This window comes from Marmota flaviventris, chromosome 2, assembly GCF_047511675.1.
Source record: "Marmota flaviventris isolate mMarFla1 chromosome 2, mMarFla1.hap1, whole genome shotgun sequence".
Lineage (NCBI taxonomy): Eukaryota > Metazoa > Chordata > Mammalia > Rodentia > Sciuridae > Marmota > Marmota flaviventris.
In genome coordinates this window covers 180,094,890-180,109,513 of record NC_092499.1, presented here as the reverse complement: position 1 = coordinate 180,109,513, position 14,624 = coordinate 180,094,890, and the positions used below count along the sequence as shown (strand labels likewise).

Here is a 14,624-nt window from a genome sequence, read left to right as displayed (position 1 = left end):
TACCACATAAAAATAAAATAAGTATTGTGTCCATCTACTATTAAAAATATTTTTTAAAAAAGAAATATACTTAAGCAATTACAAGGACCTTTATAAAAACAACAACAACAACTCTATAATGAGAGACACAAGGAAAAACTTGAATAAGTATAGATTTTAAGTTATTTTCCTCAATGGTAAAAATTATTATTCTAAAACAAAATTTCCTCAGATGAATGTATAAATTTAACATATTGTCAATCTAAACACCAAAGTAACTTTTATTGTTTTGAAACCTGTCTCTGAAATTGATTTGAGAAAAACTGTGAGGCTAACCAAGGATATATTGAAAAACAAGGTTAATAGGAGGAGCACATCTTATTAGATGTTAAAAAGTATCAAAAAGCTATAATAATTTTAATTTCATGTCACTGGAGCTAGAATAGGTCAATAGAACAAAAAAAAGTCTAAAAATACATTCAACAATATTATTAAGAATTTCCTATGTAACAAAAATGGCTATTACCTGAAGCCTTAGTAGTAGGGCTTCAGAGGGTATAAAGATGAAAGAGATGCATAAATTAAAATGTTAAGTGGCATAAGGAACTATAAAAACTCAAAGGAAAGAGAAAACAAGTTTTGGTCTGATTTTCTGAGCTTTGAACGTTAGACCTTTCTTTGTGTCCCAAAGATTGTCAGCATACCCTGGTTTTGCAATTTCAAGTGGGATTAGGCCAGTGTGGGAGCCACAGAGGCTACTCCACCACACTTTTAAATCATTTCATTAGAGCTGCCCGAGAAGTACTGGTGAGACAATCCCAGGAGTCCCCTTTGGTTGTTTTGCTTGATTTTTTTCCATTCTGCTAGACTCCTGAATCTGGGCAGCCCCTTCCTTTTTCACTCTGTCCCTACAGTGTCATTTAAGAAAATGTGTGCATGTTTCTGGTTCATTACTATTATGATGATCATTCTCACAAATGCTTTTGACGTCTAAAAGCCTTAAGAGCTAGCTACTCAATAGGTTTGTCTGAGCTAGTCTCCTGGAACGCAAGTATCTCCTTGCGTACTAGCAAAGCAGAATGGCTTTGATCTGAGAGGACGGTCTGCAATCATGAGGCTGAGTGTGGTAAAGTCCTGAGAAGGCACACATGTATCTGCCCAGTCATCCCAAGGAAGCAGCTCATTATTCCCTGAATGTTTCTTGAAGGGTCTCCTGAGTACCTATTGCATTATCATCACCCTCAGAGCTGTTGCTGGGCTCCCCTTCAGATCTGCAAGCCAGAATCTCAGGATCTAGGTCCTAAAAATATATTTCACAAGTTCTTTGCATGCTAGGTTTTCTAACATGCCCCCTAGTCTGTTTCTAGTTTTGGAGTTGCTCAATCTGGATAAATACGGCCCTGGGAGTAATGAGTTAAAAGTTCTTAATTATTTTTTAAAAGATGCTTCACAAGCTCTGAGTTCTAAACCCCACTGGAGTTATTGAAGCCTACTTATCAGCTGTAGCTCATAGCAGGTCTGATTTCATTCTTAATCTATAGGCTTTTTTTCATTCATCTTCCTCTCTGTAACCTACCATTACCAACCTAAATTCTTTTAGGTTTTGTAAGTTGTATTAAGTCAGATTTTCATTGTCATGACAAAATACCTGAGAAAAACAATTTAAATAAGGAAAGATTTGTCTCTTGGTTTTAGTCCATGGATGGCTTGGTTCCATTGCTTTGGGCTTGAGGCAAGGCAGAACATCATGGTGGAAGGGTGTGGCAGAGGAATTGCTGTTCATTTCATGACAGTGGTGGAGCAGAGAAAGTGAAGTGGGGGTGGTGGTGAAGGGGCTAGGAAGAAGATAAACTCTTCGAGGGTTCAATCCTAGTGACCTGGTTCCTCCAACTGCGTTCTCCTTCCTACAAGTCTGATCACCTCCCAAAAGTCCATTAAATTATGAACACATCAATGGGTTAATCCATTAATGAGAACAGAGCTCTCATGATCCAATCACTTTCCAAAAATCTCACCTCTGAATATTGCTGCACTGGGGACCAAGACTTCAAAATGTGAAACTTGGAATCAGTGACAGAGGATGGCATGAGAACATTGGTCATAATCAATGCATTTATTGGAGGAACCAGTGAGAACCATATTAAAAAAATATGGTTAAGTCCTGAGGGCAGAACTGGAAAAATCAACCCATGCTTCTCAGACTTTGCTTGGATTATAGCCTTTAGAAAATTATAGACAAACTGGAACGTGTTCAAGGGAGAGAAAAGGGACTAGAAATCAACATCTTATAAATATTACTGAGCAACTATTAGATGCCAAGTACTGACTTGTGATGGTTAATTTGAATTGTCAGCTTGATTGGATTAATAGAGTCTAAGATTAAGAGGCTTCTAGGTGTCTTGGTGAGGGTGTTTCTAAGAATGATTGGCATATGGAACAGTGAACTGCAGTGGTGACCCACCCTAAGTGTGGGCAGTATAACCCAATAGATTGGAAGCTTGGATAGAACAAAAGTTGGAAGAACAAGGAAGCAGCAGCAGATGTAAGCTTGATTCTTCTTGAATGATTCTTCTTGAAGGGGTTCTTGATTGCTGCTGCAATCTGAGGACATCAGACTCCAGCTCCTTTAATCTTCCAGAGTAGACTCTGCCCAGTGACTCTCCAGGGAGTTTCCAGGCCTTTGATCCTGGACTGGGGCTGTATCATTGATCCCTCTTGTTCTTGGACTGAGCAGCTACTAGAGGTTCTAGTTCTCCAGCCTGCAGATGGCCATTGTGGGACTACAGCTTCTGGTTGTGTAAGCCAATATATTAAGTCCCCTTTTTATAATATACCTACATACACATATCCTGTTGGTTTTGTTCCTCTAGAGAACCCTTATACATGTCTTTACATTTGGATACACTGGTGAACAACAACCACTCCCACAACAAAAAGCCTGCTGCCCTCATGGAACTTTTTTCAAAGCTAGACAGACAATAAACATAACTACTTAATATAGTTTTGTTTTAGGAGATGAAAAGTGCTTTTGATGAAGAGCAAAAATAGGATGGGTAAAGGGAACCATGTGAGAAATGTCAGGAAAAATTGAAGGATGTAAATTTCATTAGCTTAGAGAAAGAGAAGATCAAATGATGGTGGTAGGCAGTAGATGTTAAAATTAGATCAAACTATCTGAAAGTCAACCAGATAGAAAAGAATTGAGACAATCTGTGTGGTCCAAAATAAGGACCACTGGATACATGTCACAGGGAATTCAGATGACTATAAGGAATAATTCCCCCGTAATCTGAATAGTAGAATGATAAAATGGGCTTCTCTAATTGATAATAAACTCTTTATCAAGGGGTTGGAGTTGTAGCTCAATGGTAGAGCACTTGTCTTGCAATTATGAGGCCCTGGGTTCGATCCTAGCACCACATAAAAACAAATAAAGGCATTGAGTCCATATACAACTAAAAAACTTTTTTAAAAAAGCTCTTCATCACAGTTGGTGTTTCAGAGGTCATATACATTTGACAAGGATACTGAACATGTGATTCCTTTTTTTTTGTACTGGGGATAAAACCCAGGGGTGCTTTACCAATGAACTATATCCCCTGTCCCTTTTAGACATGGGATGCTTCACTGTGGCCAATAAAAAATGCCTATATTAGTTATGATGGGTTAGGTTATTGCAAAATGCCACGCAAATCTCAGTGATTTATGGCAGCAGTGGGTTTTTTAATATTTATTTTTTAGTTTTAGGTGGACACTATATCTGTATTTTATTTTTATGTGGTGCTAAGGATCGAACCCAGTGCCTCATGCATGGTAGGCGAGCACTCTAGTCCCCAGCTCCCCCACCCCCACCCCCAAGCAGTGTTTTAAAAAAAATTTTTTTTCATTCACACTACCTGCCTATTATAGATCAGCTGCATCTCTGCTTCACATTGTCTTTATTCCAAGATTCAGGCCTTCCATCTGAAACATTGCCTATCTTATGACAGAAGGAAAAGAGGAATGTAAGCCACATACTGGCTCTTAAAAGTTCCTGCCCAGAAATCACACATGTCACCAATTTTATTGGTTAAGGAAAATCACATGATGTGGTGGGTTTTACTATGTGTCCACACATTGTTTTTTGACACTCCTGTCTTCAGAAGGTAGAGTCTAATTCTTCTCCCCTGGAATCAGAGTCATGTGCTTCTAACACATAGAATGTGGCAGAAGTGATGATGTGTGATCTCCAAGGCAGGGTTACTGCTCTCTCTTTTGTATTACTCCCTTGGAAAAAACTAGCTGCCATGTCACGAGGATACTGTTGGACCCCTGTTGGACCCCTGGGGAAAGAAGGTTTGCCTTTCACCAACATCCACTTGGGAACTGAGATCTCCTGCCCTTAACCTGTGAATGAGTCCTTATGGAAGCCTTCAGATGACTGCAGCCCCAGCCAATATCTTAATTATAGCCTCATGAGAGATCCTGAGCCAGAAACATATAGATAAACGACTTCTAAATTCTTTTTTTTTTCTTAAATAAGTTTTAGTTGATCTTTTTATTTATTTACTTATATGTGATGTTGAGGATCAAACCCAGGGCCTCACACATGCCAGGCAAGTGCTCTACCACTGAGCCATAACTCCAGCCCCCAAGTTCTTAATTAATAGAAACTGTGATATCATAAATATTAACTTATTTTAACTTCTGGATTGAACCCAGGGTGTTTAACCACTGAGCCCTATCCCCAGCCCTTCCCTTAAAAAAGAATATATATATATATATATATATATATACACACACACACACACACATACATATATATGTATATATAATGTATATATGTATGTTCATATAATATGTGTGTATATATATATATATATATATATATATATATATATATATAAAATTTAGAGACAGGGTCTCTCTGAATTGCTTAGGGCCTAAATTGTTGAGGCTGGCTTTGAACTAACAATCTTCCTGCCTCAGCCTTCCAAGCCACTGAGATCTAAGGCGTGCACCACTGTGCCTGGCATTAACTTCTGATTTTTGAAGTAATATGTTTCACAGCAGTATACATGACCACTCCTGTGTTCAACAAGGCAGAAAGTAAAATCCCACTGCAGGGTAGGTATGATAGAGAAGCTGGAATATTTGGTGAGCAGTAATATCTATCACAGTAGCTGAAATTTATAAACCCAATCCTGTACCCATATTCATTAGACAAGTATATGAAGCAAGGAATAAATCACATAATCTCTGTTTAAACATTTACTCCCCTTTCCCCACCCTATTGTCTGACTAACCACATAATCATCAAATAAGAAAGTATTTTAAATCTGGGATCTTATAGTCTAATCTCTATCCCCTTCTCCTTCCTAGAGTTTTAGGGTTGTCAGATTCTATCCTTTTCCTGCTTTTGATTCCTCCTTAGTCTCAAATGAACTTACTGTTCCGTAGTTGAGATTTGTTAGGAAAGATCTGGTAATTCCAATGATATCATCTCTAGGTTTCAGTTAAACCATGACCTTTTCTTCTTATACACCAAGGTTTTTCTGACAGTGTCATTACCCAGATTGACTTTTATTACTCTTGCCATCCTGTGGTATTGCCAGTATTTTTAATTTTAACTATTCTAATGAGCTTGAAATTATATCTTCTTGTGATTTTTGTTTTCATTCCCTGATGACTAACAGAGTTATCTTTCTTTGTGTTTCTTTTGACCATTTAATGTATCTCCTGATGTGAAATGTTCAACTATTTTGCCCATGTTTTAATTGAGTTGACTTATTATTGAATTTTTAAGAGTTTTGTTTTAAAAAATGTATTCTAGATATAAGTTCTTTGTCAGATATATGTATTGTAAGTATTTTCTCCTGTCTCAGGCTTGCCTTTTTACTTTCTTAAGAAAATTTTTTTGAAAAGTAGGTCTTTCTTAATGAAGTTAAATTCATCAATTATTTTCTTTTATGGTTAAATGCTTTTGTATCTTAAGAAATCTTTGTCTGTATCAATATAGTAAAGATTAATTGGGAGGCTGAAGCAGGAGGATGACAAGTTCAAGGCCACTCTGGGAAACTTAGCAAGACCTGTCTCAAAATAATAAATGAAAAAGGCTGGAGATTTGGCTCAGTAGTAGAGAGCACCCCTGGGTTTGATCTCCAATAGCCAAAAAAAAAAAAAAAAAAAAAAAAAAATTATTCCAATGTTTTGTTCTAGAGTAAACAAAATATAATTCTATCTTTAGCTGGAAGTTTACCTTTAATATGGGCCTAGAAGATACTAGGTCTTTTTACATACTTAATTGGATCTGTAATATGATTGAAATTTTCTGTATTAATTAAATGTAGCGAAACTTAAATCACTCTATAGCTTATATAAGATATACTGATTATACATTGCAACTCATTATGTTGTCATAGAAATGATATTTTCATCTAGATAATGAACCTCATGTATATTACACTTATGATCCATAGAAAACCAAAACATCAGAGAATTTGAACAGGAAGACACACAAAGAAATTAGAAATAATCTTTTAAACCCTAACCTACGAAACTACAAATAGGATCTAGTGAGAATGACAGTTAAAAAAAAACAACCCAAACCAAAACCAAACCCTTAGCCCTTGTACAAACAGGAGCTTGGGATAGTAAGTCTCATGCATTCTTGTTGTGACATGTTGAAAAAAATTCTTATAGGCCTGGCTTCCAGGCTAAAGCCCTGAAGAATTATATAGACACAGCTGAGATGACCACTGGATAAGTGATGCAGAAATACCCCACTTCCTCATTTTTTTTGCATCAGTTAATGTTTGATTGTTCCTGACTATGAATCTGAAAAGTTAAAAGTAGGATGAAAGATTCAGATCAGCAACATTTCCTTTTTCAGTCTTGACAGGAATTATGTGCAATCAGAGGTCAGAAGAAAACGTGAAGAAGAGGGAATCTTCACCTTCTTTCCAGGTACATCTCAATTCTTTATACTAGAATTCTACTTATTTATGCAAAGAGAAAAGTCCTTTCCCCCACAAGATTTGCTCCTCTCTTTCCCTATCAAAGACTGAGTCTTTTATCCTTACTTTCTGAATTTTTTACTAGTATTTGTTTCCCTTTTCCTGTCTCAGTTTGGGCATTCAAGGAGACAGCTTGGGACAAAGCCCTGGTCAGTTTATAGGAATTACAAACCTTCATCTAACCTCAATAGGTTTTGCCTATTGCTTATTCAGGCTTTTCCAAATAGAAGTTTATATTGTTTTTCTGGTTATAAAGGAAATAAAGGCTCATAAAATGAAACAATATACAAAAATAAGACATGAAATTCTTCAGAATTGTATTATGTATATACAAATACACATACATTGTATTTTTCTTTTTATACAACTGTTATAAGATACATTTTTGGCTATATTTTTTTCAGTTAATAAATTGTGGTCTTTCTATATTAGTACCAACAGATCTATCTTATTATTAAAACTGTATAATAGAGAGGGGCCAAAAAAGACAGGAAGAATAGGTTAATAACACATAACAAAAGATTTATTGATATGACTTACAATACATGATATGTTCAATTTGTTGCCCCTCATTAGCAGCATAGTTCAAAGAACATGGTCCATTAAAGTGTGTTTTATACTCTTTAGGTGTGGGCAGTCAAGTGCAGCCACAAGAGGAGACACAGAAGATATTAAGGAAAATAAATTTTTGTTTTGGTTTTGGTTTGGGGCAGTAATGGAGATTGAATACAAGATTTTATCCATGTTTAACCACTGATCTACCTCCCCAGCCCAAACAAAAGTTTTATACTCACAGAAGTCACATGGAAACCCCCCTGGGTGGTTAGCATACAGAAGATAGAAGCAAGGGAAAAGCAACAGGCCAGAGCCTTTATTGGGGATTCTTCAGAAAAGGAAAACAGGACAGTATACATAATTCAGAATTGGCTAACTTGAATAATTTCCGCAGATTCTAAAGTATAAGGGTGGTTCCTAGATGTCTGGGATCAGGTCCTAGTACAGTTTTTTGGGTGTATTGGCAAACTACAGGAGGTATGCCTTGGGATTGGTTAGGTTACAGGAAAGCATACTCCCAGTGGGCTGTTTATTAGCCCTGAGAAGGGCCATCTCACCTTAGAAAAAATTCTAGAGATGTTATAATATCCTAGTATAAAGAATATTTATTACAATGCTGTAGTTTCGTTAGTTCCTACACATGCATTGCCTCAGTTGATTTGTGGCTTTGATTTTACTGACTAAACCTGTTTTTTAGCTGTATACCAGAAGGAATCAAGGGGGCAGGTGTCTGATTCTTTTTTTTTTTTTTTTAAATAAAATTGTTTTCAGACTCTGAACACTCTGTATGTCATTGTGCAGATGTATTTGAATTCGTCCATGCCAGTTTGTGGACTTAACTAATTATTTTGTTGAGATAAAGGTAGAATCAATGGGTCAAAATGCATAACATTTAACATTTGATAAGTTATTGTCAAACTGCTTTCCATAAAAGTTGAAGCAGCCGCTATTCTTACTAACATTTGAATCAGTTTGTATTCCCACCTACAGAGCATGAGACTGTTTCCTCACATTTCACCATTGCTGGCTATCACTGAGCATTTCACATGTCTCCTTATTGTTTATTTATTTATTTATTTTAAAGAGAGAGAGAGAGAGAGAGAGAGAGAGAGAGAGAGAGAGAGAGAGAGAGAATTTTGTAATATTTATTTTTTAGCGGACACAACATCTTCATTTGTATGTGGTGCTGAGGACCGAACCGGGCCGCCCGCATGCCAGGCAAGCGCGCTACCGCTTGAGCCACATTCCCAGCCCTTATTGTTTATTTTTTAAAATATTTTTAATTATTGATGGACCTTTATTTATTTGCTTATTTATATATGGTGCTGGGAACTGAACCCAGTGCCTCACATGTACAAGGCAAATGTTCTACCTCTGAGCTACAACTCCAGCCCCTGTTTGTTTGTTTTGATACTAGAGATTGAACTCAGGGGCACTCAAGTACTGAGCCACATCCCCAACCCTATTTTGTATTTTATTTAGAGACAGGGTCTCACTGAGTTGCTTAGTGCCTCGCCATTGCTGAGGCTGGCTTTGAACTCGCGATCCTCCTGTCTCAGCCTCCCGAGCCGCTGGCATTACAGGTGTGCACCACCGAGCCCGGCTCCTATATCAATTTTAGAAAATGTTTTAACTTCATTGGAAACTCCAATTATTTGTCCAAAGTGGTTGTACAATTTGATACTCCCATCCACAAAGTATGAGCAGTTCAGTTAACTCCATGTACTCATCATCACTTGATATTGGGCCTCACATATGCTAGGCAGGTATTCTACCACTGAGCTACATTACTAGCCCCTTTTTTAAAAAAAATATGTATTTTTTAAGTTGTAGATGGACACAATGCTTTTATTTTATTTATTTATTTATTTAATTTTTTCGTAGTTGTACACAATAACTTTTATTGATTGATTAATTGATTGATTGATTGATTTTTATGTGGTGCTGAGGATCGAACCCAGGGCCTCACAAGTGCTAGGCAAGCACTCTACCACTGAGCCCCAGCCCCAGTCCTGCTAGCCCTTTTTAAAATTTAAAAGTTTTTAAAAACTTTGAGACAGGGTTTAAATTACTGTTATGATTCAGATTAGGTGTCTCCCAAAAGTTCATGTGTGAAACAATGCAAGAAGGTTTAGAGGTGAAGTGATTGGGTTATGAGAACCTTAACCCAATCAGTGAATTAATCCTTTGGTAAGGATTAATTGAGTGATAGCTATAGACAGGTAGAGTATGGCTAAAGGAGGTGGATCCCTGGGGATGTGCTTTTGGGATTTAGATTTTGTCTGTACTCAGCAGAGATCTCTCTGTTTCCTGGTGCCATGTCCCTAGCTGCTTTCCTCTGCCACACCCTTCTGCCATGATGTTCTGCCTCTCCTCAAGCCCTGAGGTATGGAGCTGGCTTTCTAGGGAATGAGCTCTGAAGCTGTGAGCCCCCCAATAAACTTTTTCTCCTCTAATTGTTTTTGTCAGGTCTTTTGGTCACAGTACTGAAAAAGCTGACTAAAACAGTTACCCAGCCTGCCCTTGAATTTGTAATCCTACTGTTTTAGCCTCCTGAGTAGTTGGGATTATAGGTCTGTGCAACTAGGCCTGACTCATTTTCATTTTTAAGTAATATTTTTTAACATTTAAGAGTTCATCTTTGGTATGGCTTTATCTACCTGAATTTTTTGTGGATTCTTATTTCTCCATGATGGATTGAGGTTGTGTCCGCCCAAAGAGGGTTAGTATTTACTCTTGTGAAATACCTCCATGTATGTGTCAGTTTTTCATTACTATAACGAAATACCTGAGATAACAGGCTTAAGAGAGAAAAGGTTTATTTTGGCTCATGATTTCAGCCCATGGTCAATTGTCTCTGTTGCTTTGGGACTATTACAACACAGTACATTGTGGCAAGAGCACATGGTGAAGGAAATCTGTTTACCTCATAACAGTTACGAAGGAGGGAGAGAGAGGAAGGGGCCAGGTATCCCAACATCCTTTTCAGAGCATGTACCCAATGATCTAACTTCCTTCCACCAGGTTGCACCTCCTAAAGACTACCACCTTACAATAGTGCCACAGTTGGTGACCAAGACTTTAATGCATTTCAAATCCAAACTCTAACAATGAAGAACCAATATTTTGCTTTAATGTTTTGGCTTGAAGCTCATAAAAATATGTGGTTAGAGTAAATATGATCCTCAAAAACCACCTGATGATGATAGGTTAGAAGTTCTAGAAGGAGACTTTTTTCCATGTAGGATAACACTTATTATACAGGGATACATCCTTATTATATGTCTATGATAGTGGAAGATCTCTAGTTCAGGCATTGACTGGAGGTTCAATATTTTCCTGGGGATTTGAGTTCTAATTTCCTGCTTCATTTTCTATGCTTCAATGAAAACACCAAAACACCAGCTTGTGTGTGTGTGTGTGTGTGTGTGTTGAGGATCTAACTCAGAATCTCGCATGTGCTAGGTATACTGTACTACTGAGCTATATCTCCAGCCCAAACACTAGGCCATTGGTTACTGAGTAAGCAGCCTCCTCTACTGCTCTAACCATAGGATCAATTCCTAGCTCTCTTCTAGGAGAGTTTTAGCTCCTTCTGTATTTTAGATTCCCAGACTAAGAGGGGAGAGAGAGAGAGAATAGATAGATCCTAGATTTTTACTCTCTTTGAAGCTCAAAGTTGCCGCTCACAGTGGCATATACCTGTAATCCCAGTGGCTCCGGAGGCAGGAGGATTGCAAGTTCAAAGCCAGCCTCAGCAAAAAGCAAGCTGATAAGCAACTCTGTGAGACCCGTTTTCTAAATAAAATACAAAATAGGGCTGGGGATGTGGCTCAGTGGTCAAGTGTCCCTGAGTTCAATCCCCAGTACCCCCTCCCCCCAAAACAAAGAGCTCAAAGTTCATTTAAAATAATATTTATGATGTTTTAGTCAGAAATGTTAGGTGTTTTCTAGCAAAGGGTTTCCAGAAAATCTAAACTGAAATCCTGCCAAACATTTCTACATCCATCAAACTCTAGCTTTTCTCATCTCCTCACAGTCCCTTGGGAGAAAATGTGTAACAAAGATGTGAGGGCCTCTTGAATCAATGCAGACTTACTTGGAGTCTAAAAAGCCAAAACAGTGTAGCATAATTTTCCTCATTAAGATTCTGCTTAAACTTTGAGGATTTTGTTATTTGGTTTTGTTTAATTTTATCCATATCCTTTTTCCCAGAATTGGGCATTATGGGGGCTCTAATGGCTTCTTGAACATCAAATAGTTCTTGAAAGTAAAAATGTGATGGATTGAATGTGAATGAAGCAAACAGGGATCAAATTTTCATTGAAATACATATGGAATTAATAATTAGCAGGAAAGCTCTTCATAATTAGAAAAAAATGTTTGGGGATAATGTTTGAGATGCCTGAGAAATGAATGTTGCTGGACTGTACTCTCTCAAATCATAATTTTTCTCTGAAACAATGATGTCACAGCCAGAGAACAATTAATCTCAACCAGGAGGTAAAAAATGCTGGCACAGTTTCTGCTGTGTAGTAAGCAACTAAGGAGTTTCTGCTTAATCTCTATTTTACGAATGTTTCAAACATCACTAAGCTTATGTCTAGGGAAGAAACTTCTTTCATGCCTGCCCTCAGGAGTTCATAGTTTGGTAGAGGAGTGGATGTGCAAAGAAATAAAAAAAAAATAGGATGTTCAGAGTCTGAAGCAGAGAGAAGAGGAGTTAGTACATTGTGCCTGAAGGCATCTAGAAAGGCAGCAGGATGAGAGTTTGGGCTGCGTCCTAAAGGAAGAGCTGCTTGCCTGGTGGACTCTGCTGGGCAGAGGGAGCAACACCTGTGGAGACTCAGAGCCAGGAAGACAGCTTGGAATTTTTAAGGAAGTGCCTTTAAAGTGGGAAGCCATGATACAGGAGAGGAGGACACATTAAAGTTGGGGTTGCAGGGCCAGTTCGAGTCCCAACTAAAGAGGGATCTGGGGCTTTATCCTGAAAGACCAATATTGTGATTGTCATCAAAGTGTCTCAGCCCTCACTTTACATAGACATATTATAAGATAACTTTTATTGAGGCATAATTTATTTATAATAAAATGCACCCATTTCAAGTTTATGTTTTGGTGACTTTTGACAAATTATTTACCTGTGCAACCACTATAACCTGGAGATTATCGATATCTCAACATTTGCTTCTCAATGCTTTTCCCCCTATACACACCCAGGCAACCCGTGTATATTTTCACTATTATAAATTACATCTGTCTTTAGGACTGGGGTTGTAGCTCAGTGGTAGAGCGCTTGCCTTGCATGCGTGAGGCCCTGGGTTCAATCCCCAGCACCACATAAAAAAATAAATAAAAATAAAGATATTGCGTTCATCTAAAACTAAAAATAAAAATAAATTACACCTGTCTTTTCTAAAGTTTCCAAAAAATGAAATCAAATACTTTGTATTTTGTGTATGGCTTCTTTTGCTCAGCTTGATGTTGTGTTTTGTTGCAATACTGGAAATTAAAACCATAAGCACTCTACCACTGAACTATATCCCCAGCCCTTTTTTATTTGAAGCAGAGTCTCATTGAGCTGGCCAGCCTGGCCTCGAACTTGCAATCCACTTAGCCTCCTCTGTAGTTGGGTTTATGGACGTGTGCCACTGTGGCTGAGGTTCACTGATGTTGTTGAAAATTTAATTTATTGTTATTGCTGAGGTTTCATTAGGCTTACTTTTTTTTAGAGAGAAAGAGAATTTTTTAATATTTATTTTTTAGTTTTCGGTGAACACAACATCTTTGTTTGTATGTGGTGCTGAGGATCGAACCCGGGCCGCACGCATGCCAGGTGAGCGCGCGACCGCTTGAGCCACATCCCCAGCCCTCATTAGGCTTACTTAACAGATTTGTTTACCTAGTTACCTACTGAGGAAACTTATTTTTTCCACATTATTTTTATTGGTGCATTATAGTTGTACATACTAATGGCATTTGTTGTTGCAAATATAATATATATAATATAATAATATCATTTGGCTAATATCCCTCCCCAGCACTTCCTCCCAGCCCGTCTCCCATTCTTGGTCCCTTTCCTCTACTGATTTCCTTTGATTTTAGGAGATCCACAATACCTTGATGACATCTATTGAGGAACATAGGAGTCATTTCTGAATTTTATAAAGCTACTATGGACATTTGTGTACTATTCTGTATCAACATTTACTGTAACATGTGTTGTAGCTAATAAGTCTGGGAGGATCTTATTACTCCACACCACTAACCAAAACTACGAGTGGTGGCAGGCAGTGAGGGGAGGGTAATGTGAAGATTTGCCTCAAACCTAGACAAATAGTTCCTCCATTCCCTGGCAAATGTAGTTGGTCCAAGGAGCAGTCATGCGACCCAAGAAGGTAGAATATTTTCTCATGAGAGTATTTGTCCACTTGGGTTTCTAAAATGGGACTGTGGAAGCTTCAAGCTGTCATACCTTTCTACCCTGGTTGCATAAGGAAGCCCTTCTGTGGTAGGAAAGAACAAGAACCACGAGGAGGAAAAAGAGAGTGGGGAGAGAGAATGAGACTCCCTGCCTCCTCCAGGAATTAGACTGAAACTTGACCACATCCACGTTCGCTGAGGAACCCAGTGAAGAAGAAACTGGATTCCTATGTACATATATGAATGTACCACAGTAAATCTTCAACATCATGTACATCAACAAGACTGGGATCCTAATTAGAATAAGATATATTCCATGCTTGTATAAATATGTCAAAATCAATTCTACTGTCATGAATAACTAAAAAGAACAAATAAAAAAAAAAAGAAAAAAAGAAGAAGAAATTGGAGACTAGAGGAGAAAGGACATAATGGAGACAGCTCAAAGTCATGCATCATATTCTCAGTGTCCTGATTTCCAAGGGACCAGCCCTTTCTTAACTTTGATATTAGACAAGGAACTTCCAGGCTGAGGCCCTGACAAAGAGGATGAAACTGACTCTTCATCTGCAGAGAGAGACCATGAAGACATAGAATAGTTTCCCTTAACCACCTTTGTCTCCACCTATCCTTAGCTGAGCTCAACAGATACATATTGATATCTACCTATTA

General features: G+C 37.8%; 1 non-coding gene across 1 annotated transcript; it reads left to right on the top strand.

Annotated features, from left to right (window-relative positions):
• Window positions 1–12,798: 12,798 nt before the first annotated feature.
• Window positions 12,799–12,871, top strand: Trnaa-ugc (transfer RNA alanine (anticodon UGC)). Its single transcript has one exon. It is a non-coding gene; the product is annotated as a tRNA-Ala (tRNA).
• Window positions 12,872–14,624: the final 1,753 nt, after the last annotated feature.